The sequence below is a fragment of the Fukomys damarensis genome, unplaced genomic scaffold, assembly GCF_012274545.1.
Source record: "Fukomys damarensis isolate Sample0158 unplaced genomic scaffold, DMR_v1.0_HiC HiC_scaffold_4, whole genome shotgun sequence".
Lineage (NCBI taxonomy): Eukaryota > Metazoa > Chordata > Mammalia > Rodentia > Bathyergidae > Fukomys > Fukomys damarensis.
In genome coordinates this window covers 69,596,037-69,605,876 of record NW_022900916.1, presented here as the reverse complement: position 1 = coordinate 69,605,876, position 9,840 = coordinate 69,596,037, and the positions used below count along the sequence as shown (strand labels likewise).

General features: G+C 37.3%; 1 protein-coding gene across 4 annotated transcripts in view; it reads left to right on the top strand.

Annotated features, from left to right (window-relative positions):
- The first annotated feature begins 7,963 nt into the window (after positions 1–7,963).
- Positions 7,964–9,840, top strand: part of Agtpbp1 (ATP/GTP binding protein 1) — a 153,660-nt gene continuing 151,783 nt past the window's right edge. For 2 of the 4 annotated variants that reach the window (XM_033758791.1, XM_010605517.3), the window contains exon 1: positions 7,964–8,017. The gene's annotated coding sequence lies outside the window, so the exon portion shown is untranslated. The remainder of the gene's footprint in view (positions 8,018–9,840) is intronic. The other 2 variants (XM_033758789.1, XM_010605516.3) reach the window with 1 other exon arrangement.

The following is a 9,840-nucleotide window of genomic DNA, read 5'->3' as shown; positions in this document are numbered from 1 at the left end:
TTTTCGGCGGTCCCGGCTGGAGCCTCTCGGGTCCCGGGATGACAGTGCAGAGCTCGGTCCCAGGTGCGGTGTCGAGGGCTCCTCGGCCTGGCAGGAGCACCGGGGCAGTTTCAATTGTTTGGGTTCCTTCTCTGGGCCTTCAGCCGCTGTAGGATGGAGTTTTAGCACATCGCGGTGTAACCGATGGGAATGCTGGTGATTAAAAACTCATTTCCCGTTTCACCATGGCTTGCCTGAGTGCCTTGAGATAATCCCTAGTGGACATTTTCTTTGGCACTACAACGTTGATTCTGGGTGTGTGTGTGTGTTTTTTTTCCTTCAGGTATTCAATATTGTAGTGGTATTTAATTCTAATGCTTGACAGTTTGTAGTTAGAAAGGACTTTAATAACCATATTGATAACGAACTTTCGCTCACCTTTCCTTTGTGTTGTTGTCATTTTCTTCTTTAATCTCTGAAGTATTCTTACAAATTCGGTTTTTTTCCTAAGAAGGCCAGAAAGTTATTTTTGTAATTGTTTTGTGGAATTCAGTTCAGTAGACCAAAAAAGAAATGATTTATTTAAGGTGCTCTAAATGGTACATATTTTAAAACATGTGCCAGATGTTAAAAGCATTTCCTGCATTGGAGTTACTTGGAGGTTATTAGCACTGCCTTTATACCCTCCTTATTTCTCATCCTGGAAGCAGTCTTCTACTATGACTTATTCAGTTTTCCATCCCATTTCTATTGAGTCAGATTGTATAGCAAAGTTATAGGTGCATTTATAATGCTTCAAATCCCTGCCTTGAATTGATTGCACTTACTTAAACTCTGAAATTAGAGGGGTGGCCTTAAAGTTACCTTTGTGTTTGAATAACATCACAAAACATTAAATGTTTTGTAGAAGTGACTTTAGTAAGAATTTTCCACTTGATTTGACTTGAGATATTAACACTTCCAGAAAAGTCTGTCTAGACTGTTGTGGATTAGTAGGAGTCCCTGACTTGTGAAATTGTCCAATTTGTCTTACATTCTGTGTTCTACATTTTGAATATTGTTTTTAGCCCTCCTTCCAGTTCCCTCTGCTCTTAGTTGAAGTACCTCAGTGCCTGGAAGTGGAACATATGTGAACATTGATGAGTGAACCTTTAGACAACGCCTGTACAGGTCAGGAGTTGGCAGTAAGGAGTTGGTGTCAGGGTAAACAACAGAAGCTGTGTAGAGTGGGCCCAAAGTTTATATGTGATCAAAATACACAGAGAATGAGTTTTAAAAAGTATTATTGTTAACGACACATTGCCATTGCTCCCCCTCAGAATACTCCGATTGCTTCAAGTACACTTACCCCATCATTCTTGGTACATTCTCAGGCAGCTCTGGAAATTGTTTTTCATCAGTGTCTTTACAAGGTGTAATTAAAATACAGTGGACCCTCAAGTTATGATGGTCTTGACATATCAACGACTTGGATTTATTAGGTTAATGGAGGACTCATCTGCCTCTTATCTGTAGCGTATACCCAGGTAAACATCCAGATCTCGGGTATCGACTTACAACCAACTTGAGTTACAACCAGCTCTCGGGAACTGATCAAGTTGCATGTCTGGCAGGGGTCCACTGTACAGTGAATGCTGTTGCCTAGTGCCATCAAGAAAAAGGCAGGCTCCTGAAGACATTATGGGCTGTCCTCATCTACACACAGCACCTGGATCTGTGTGACTTCCCTGGCTCTTCCCAAAATCAAAATGACTATGAAAGGGAAAGGTTTTGAATTGGTTCAGGACATTGAGGCAGCCATAATAGTGCAATAAAGTCAGGAAAAAGGACTTTCTGAACTGCTTCAGAAAGAATCGGGTATGTTTACTCGAAACAAGGGGATTAATGGCAATGTGTCTTTTTACAATAATTAAAAAAATTTTTTTGTGCACTGTATTTTTTGTTTATACCATTGTGTTCATTTTCAATTTTCATGTAACTATCCTAAGAAAGTTCTTTTTTTCATTAATGATTTTATGTACTAGTTGATTTGCACGGGTCTGATACAGATTGAATATCTCTTATTTGATATGCTCGGCCCAGAGGTTTTTTTTTTTTTTCTTTGAGACCAGGTCTTGCTCTGTAATTCAGGTTGGCCTTGAACTCAGTATGTAGCCCAGACTGGCTGTGAACTCATGGCAATTCTCTTGTCTCAGCCTCCCAAGTGCTGGAATTACGGGCATGTGCCACCATACCTGATGGGCCTGAGGTTTTTTAGGGGTTTTGGAATATTTCTATAATACTTAATGAGATATTTGGGTGGTACCCTCCTCTAAACATGACATTGTTTATGTTTCATATATACTTTATACATAGAGGTATGCATATGAAGGTAATTTCATATAACTTTTATGCCTGCATTTGACTGCAGTCTGTCAGAGGAGATCAAGTGTGAATTTTCTATTTGTAGTGTCATGTTGGTGCTCAAATAACTTTGGACTTGGCATTTTGGAGTTTTGATTGGGGTGATCAACCTGTAATAATAACTCTATTCTTAAATCTGATATTTTAAAACTTCTGTTCTCAAATCCCTTTTACACTCTAACATATCTTGATCATATCTATCCTCTTCCCAGTCCTGTGATCTAACATACCAAGGTACTAAAATACCAAGTTGCTAACATACCTTGGCCATTGTCTATTTTTTCCTCCCAATCACTTTCCTCTTCTCTAATAGTTTCCCTTCCATTTGTTTCCCTCTAACCCCTCCCCCCGAGGTATCACATATAAAAGAAAACATGATACTTGTCTTTCTTTACTGTGGCTTATTTGGCTTAACACGATATTCTCCATTTCCATCCATTTTCCTGCAAATGACATGATTTCCTCTTTATGGCTGAATAATGCTCCATTATGTATATATACCAGAATTTACCCTGGAATACTCGAATTTGAATAGCCATAATCTGTAAGACATTCTTTCAAAGTGGTGTCTCACAAAAAAGGCTTATTCAAGCACACTGTTTAGTAACCTAAGCACTTTGTTTGGAGGCAGCCATTAAACATTGTAATTCACTATGTGGCAAAAATACTTTATGTATGTTTAACCATTTTTTCCAACAGAATATCAAAAGGATCTTTCTTGGGGCTGGGTATGCAGGTCACTGGTAGAATACTTGACCAGCATATATAAGGTCCTTGGTTTGATCCCAGCATTGCCAAAGGCACAAGAGACAAACATAAAAATAAAAATAAAAAAAATGTATCTTCAGGTGCTGAGATTTAATAAAATTAAGTTTACTGATTATTCAAGGATATTCTTACATGGCTTTTTTTTCTAAGTGGATTTTTTTTTTCCTACTGATGGTGATTTGAATTGAAAAATACAGTGATTAATATTGTAAGTTGGTGACATTTTCTTGCTCTAAGTTGCCATTGATTTTAAGATTTTTAATTTTAGCGTTATAAAAATAGTTTTAATATTGTGCACCCCCCCATCCATGGACCATACTTTGAAATGTTTGAGTTTAAATCATAAAAGGAATTCCCAGCAATCTTTTATCTGTTTTTGCTCAGACTTTTGATAAAGTTTTACTAAAAAACAAAACAAAACAAAAACAAGTTTATTTAAAAAAAAGAACTACTGGGAGGCCCAGGCTGGAAAATCATACCTTTGAGCCCAGTTTGTGCAGTACAGCAATTTAAGAAGAACCTGTTTCCAAAAGAGGTGTGTCTGTGTGTGTGTATGTGTAGGGGTCTTAGCTTTGTGTGAAGGTCCTGGGTTCCATCCCCAATACCTCAGAACAACAAGACAAACAGAAAAGCCCCAAATCAAAGTTAAGAACAGTAAAAGCTATAACAGAAAGTTGAGAGATTTCTGATGGTGTTAGGTGCTGAGGCAAGGGGATTGTAGTATTAATAATTTGAATTGGAATAATCTAAAAACGAAATCATTTAGTAGTACATGTCTATTTAAATTCAAGCCTAAATTTTTAGGAATTTAGGAATTATAAATATTGAAGAATATTGAACCAAATCTAGCCTATAAGCTAGAAAAAAACTCCTTGGCTCTCCTTTTAATCTCTTTTTCTCTTTCGCTTTATCCAGGCTGAGGATGAGTCAACCTAAAAGTGGTGCTCTGCATTTACTGTCTGTATCTCACATGTTTTCTTATGGGTATCATAATTTAAGGTTTGAAAACTGTAATGTACAGGTTACAGTGAGAATAAAAATAGTAGTAAGGTTAATAAAAGGTATCAATGTAAAATAACTACCCTGCTTTAAAGGAAATGAGACAAGAGTTTCTTCTTAGACAAATGTGAGGTACAATCGCCTAGGCATAGAGATTCATGTTATCCCGAATGACATGTTCCACTATGAAAGAGGTTGCATGAACTTTATAGTCACAGAAAAATAGTCACAAATCTATACATTTAGCAGTTAACACGGTGTGAGCACAGCAGAGTGGAGGAATTGCTTCTAAAGATTTCCGATTCTATAGTGTGTAGCTTTCTGTAGGCTAGAGGTGAGCGGAGTTTGGTGATACTGTTAGTGAGGGTGAGATACAGAAGTGAAGGTAATTCGCTCTTTGATGGACTGAGATAGCCCAGGATAGCTTTGGCCACACCTACAACGCTGCGTCTCTCCAGTCAATTTGTTCTCTGGTCAACAGGGAGAGCAGTCTGGAGGAGGTGACTTCTTCAGAGAATGTCATTTCAAAAGCTTCGTGACAGGATAAGGTTAAAAATCTGGAAACTACCTACATAGAGTTTAATGAACTAAGAAGGATATTCTTGTTATTTGAGGTGGCTTCTCACTGTGTTGCTCAGGCTGACCTTGGGCTCCTGGTCTTGCTGGGATGACAGGTGTATGGCACTGTGTTGGCCAAAAGAATATTTTTGACAACAGCTCTTTAGATTTATCAATTTATGGTAGGTACACTTTCTAGATTTTTTTCCTTTGGTGAAAACTAATTTCTCTTCATTTCATTTCATTACTTCTAATTTTTATTTACATTTGAAACTTATTTTTTCCTAATTTTAACATAAGATTTGTATTTTGATTTTTTAAAAATTATTTAAAAATTGTGATAAAGCATCATAATATAGAATTTAGCATTTTAATTTTGGGGGTGTACCCAGGATCAAACTTGGGACCTTGCACCTTGCGAGGTGGGCAGTGGAATCACTGAGCTAAGCCCCTGGCCCTCACTTAGCATTTTAAAGGATATAGTTCAGTCACATCGAGTGCATTCACATGGTTGCTCAGGCATCACCCCACTCGTCTCCAGAACTTTTCTCATTTTCCCAAATTGGAGCTCTCTTCCCTTTAAACATTAATTCTGTTTTCTGTTTCCTATGTTCCCTTGTGAGGACCATTCTTCGTATTTCAATGAATTTGACCACTTTAAGTACTTCATACGAATAATCAGATTCCATTTGTTTTGATTAGTTTCATTTAATTCAGTGTCTTCAAAGTTTGCGTTGTAGTAGGTGTTAGAATTTTTGTCCTTTTTAAGGCTGAGTAATACTCCATTGCATGTGTATACCACTTGTATTAATCCATTCATCTGTCAGTGAACACATGGGTTTCTTCTGCCATTTGCTAGGAATGTAGATGTACAGACAGCACTTGGGTACAGAAGTGAAATTTTTGGATTCTATGGCAATTCTTTGATTCTTTGAAGAACTTTTCCAGAGTGTCTGTGCCACATCTGACGGTGTACAAGCGTTCCATTTCCCTTGTCGTCCCCTGCGCACCCCCACCCCGGGGATGGGAAGTGTCCTGTCTCTGTGGTTTTGTTTTCCAGGCATGCTGGGCAGTTTGGCTTGCTGTGACTCTGCTGAGGGTTTCTTCATCAGTGCAGCAGTGATCATGAGGACTTCTGCCCTGTGATCCTCTTGTGGGCCTTTGTTTGGCTTCGGTGTCAGGGCTGGACAGGGCCTTACAGAATGAATTAGAAAGTGTTCCTTCATCTTCACTTTTTTAAAATGTTTGTGAAGGATTGATTACTCCTTTAAATACTTGGTAGAATTTACCATTAAAGCCCCAGGTACCAAGGTTTTCTTTGTCAGTGAGTTTTTGAATACATAATGATTCTGTCTTATTACTAGTTAGTGCTTTGTTCAGATTTTTTATTTCTTTATGGTTCAGTCTTCACAGGTTTTGTGTTTCTGAGAATTTGTCCATTTTATCTGTGTTATACAGTTGTTTTTTCTTCTGCTAGATTTGAGTGTAATTCTTTTTTTCCTCCTAGTGCTTAGATGTAAATTTAGGTGTTGCTGTTTAGAGCTGTAGACTTCTAGTTTAGTACTTTTTCTATGGCTCATTGTTTTTGCTGTCATGCTTTTGTCTATACAAATTTGTAATTTTCTCTTGTGATTTCTTTTTGACTCAGTGACTAAGGATGTGGTGTTTAATTTTCATAAATTTATGAATTTTCCATTTTTTTCTTGTTAGTTCCTTACTTTTTGTTTTAGGGTTAAAAAAGAGATTTTGTGTGATAGAAATTTTTTTTTTTTGGGACCGGGGATCGAACTCAGGTCCTTGTGCTTACAAAGCAGGCACTGGAACCACAAAGCTAAATAAATCCCCAGCCTGTGATATAAATTATTTAAATTCTTTTGAAACTTGATTTGTGGCCTAATATGTGGTCTGTCCTGGAGAATGTCTCTTGTACCTTTGGGAAAAACACCTATTTTGTTCTTGGGTACAGTGTTCTGTATATATATCTCTCAGATCTAGCTTGTTTATTTTGTTTAAGTGTTCTTCGTTTGGGTTATTATTTATTTGTTTATTGGAGCCAGGGATTGAACTCATGACCTTGAGCTTATGAGGCAGCCACAGAGCCACTGAGCTAAATCCCTGGCCCTGTTATATCCTTATTGACAACAGAGTACTGAGGTCTCTCAGCTATTATTGTAGGGCTGTTTTTTTTTTTTTTTTTTTTTTAATTGGTTAACTTTTGCTTTTGACAGTCTGTTATTAGGTGTGTAAAAGTTTGTAATTGCTCTTCCTTCTTCCTCTGTGAACTACTTACTAATGTATAATGTACTTTGTCTGTGGTAACCCTGTTTTGGTATTAGTATAGACATCTCTGTTCTCTTTTAGTTACTGTTTGCATGAATATGTTTTGTCATTCTTTGAATTTGAACTCATTTGTCTTTTTTTTTTCTTTTCTTTTTTGGTACTGGGGATTGAACTCGGGACCTTTTTTTTGCAAGGCAGGCGAACTGCTGAGCTAAATCCCCGGCCCAGAACTCATTTGTCTTTTATTTTTGTGGCACTCAGGATGGAACTTGGGTGAATCATCCCCCACTTCCCATTTTGCAGTGCTGGGGTTCATACATCTATGAAACTCCCCCCACCCTTTTTTTTTTTCTGTATCAGGAATCAAACTCAGGACCTTTTGCTTGCCAGGAAGGCACAGTGCCACTGAACCTGGCTCTCATATATTCCTTTTGATTGGCAAATTTCATTCATTTACATTTAAACTAATTACTGATAAGGGATTTCTCTTTTCTGGTGTTTTCTATTTGTTGCTTTTTTGTTCCTCATTTCTTACACATTTTAGGTGTTATAGGGGTAATAGCTGACTGGACTTTGGTAGGTGGTATGATGAAAAATATGGTGAAAGTTTAGAATGCTTTTTTTTTTTTAATACCAGGGATTGAACTCAGGACCTTGCACTTGTGAGGCAGGCAGCTGAACCACTGAGCTGAATTCGTGGTCTCTGTGAAAGTTTAAATTAAAAAAAAATTTATTACAGTTGTACATTGTCATTAGTCCCCCTGAAAGTACTTTTCTTTGCTTCAGACACGCTTATTATTCTTGGTACTTTCTGAAGCAATTCTGAACACATGTAGTCCAAAAGAAAGATAACTAAATTCTCAGCAACAGAGATCCTCAGCCTAGCAGTTTTTTTTTTTTTTTTTTCTTTTTAGTACCAGGGATTGAACCGCTGAGCCAGATCCCTGCCCTAGCATTTAAACTAGCAGTGAAACTTACACCTTGGAGATGGCTTACACTGCATTAACTTTGTCCACATTATTACATTAAGGTAGGTATTATCATCAAGTTACCTTACTCATGTAACGTTCAGTGATTATGTTATAAATGCTTCAGTCCAATCTGCAAATTTATTTCACCCATGTATTGTGATTAACTTTATGAAAGAGTAAAGCTATAAAGTTCACATTTTATATCCTTTCTGCTCATGTACTCTTAATAAAAACAAACAAGACTGAGTGGTTCACACACAATCCACAAAACTTGTTCAGACATATATATACAAAATGTCTAATTTGTTTAGGCACATGGAATTTTAAATGCTTTTTTAAAATTTGGTACCGGGGATTGAACTCGGGTCCTTGCGCTTGCAAGGCAGGCCACCAAACTGCTGAGCTAAATCCCCAGCCCTGATGACATTTTAATTTTATAACAAATAAGTAGTATTTTACTGTTTGGGGATCAGAAACCCATTAGTCTTCAAAATAACTAAATAACTTATTTAAAATAACTCTTCTCCCCAACTTAGATTACAACTATTTTTAGACTTAAATTCCAAACTTTCTCTCTTTACAGATGATAAATGAGATTAAAATTCTTACTTTGAAACATTTTCTCTGTCTCGAAGCTATGACTGTGACCCATTAAAAAAAAACTACATGTGTTCATTTTCCTCCCTCAGAATTTCTCAGTTTTTACCTTTAATGATGTTACCAAGGTTATGAGCATCTTCTTTGGGATGTTTCTTATTAAATAACCAGAATTTGACTGGGTGTGGTGTTACATGCTTGTAACACTAGCACTTGGAAGGCTGAGGCAGGAGGGTCACAAGTTTGAGTATAGCCTCAACAATTAGCAACTTAGCAATACCTGGTAAAAACTAAAACAAACAACTGGGGATGTAGCTCAGTGGGAAGGCCCTGGGTTCAGTCTCCAGCATCACAGAGCAAGCAAAAGAAGATTTGTAATTTTCTATTATATAGACAAAGCCAGTGTGGAAGAATAGTAGCTCCCTTTGAATATGTTCTCCAAAAGTAATTTCCTTCTAAAGTATAAAACATTTAGAAAAAGCTGACAAAAGATGATGTCTTTTCAGTGTACTTATTTTCTTGACCTCCCTGATTGAGTCATTCACCTAGATCTTCTCCAACTGCATTCTTTCTATCAGTTGTCTACATTCAGTAAAGATTGTCACTGCTTATTAGATTAATGCTTCACAGACATTTTTAAACTGTGGAAACTTTGTCTGATGACATCTTGCAGAGGTCCACTTGTAAACAGCCTGGAATGAAATAGTGGGGTTGTTCTACTTGAGTGGGAACTGGACCAAGATGTTTAAGCAAGGAAAGTCCTCAGACTACTTAAAAAGCTTTGGAATGGAGTTTGAAGTGTGAGCTGCATGTGCTTCTTTTCATTCATTTCATTTGTTTTTTGAGAGAGTGTCTCACTACGTAGCACAGGCTGGTCTTGAACTCACCATGATCCTCCTGCCTTATTTTGCTGAGGGCTCGGTTACAGTTATGTTGCACCCTGCCTGGCTATCTTTTAATTTATTTAAGCAGTTTCTCTGACTTTGAAAAAAATCTTTGAGCTGGGCAAAATGATGCATACCTGCAGCTACTCCGAGGTTGAGGCAGGAAGATCACTTTTGCCCAGGAATTTGAGGCCAGTCTGCACGTAGCATCTAGATCCTGTGTCAGGGAGAAAAACAAAGTTTGAAAGCATGTATTTGTGCATTATTTATATACTTAGAATATACATCTTTAGCTTTAGGGTTTTTCTGATTTTCTTCTATGGCTTTTTTTGCAGAAATAAGATAGCTTAGTTATATGAAATTCTGATACCCTTTGTGTGATTATGTATTTACTGCCTGGC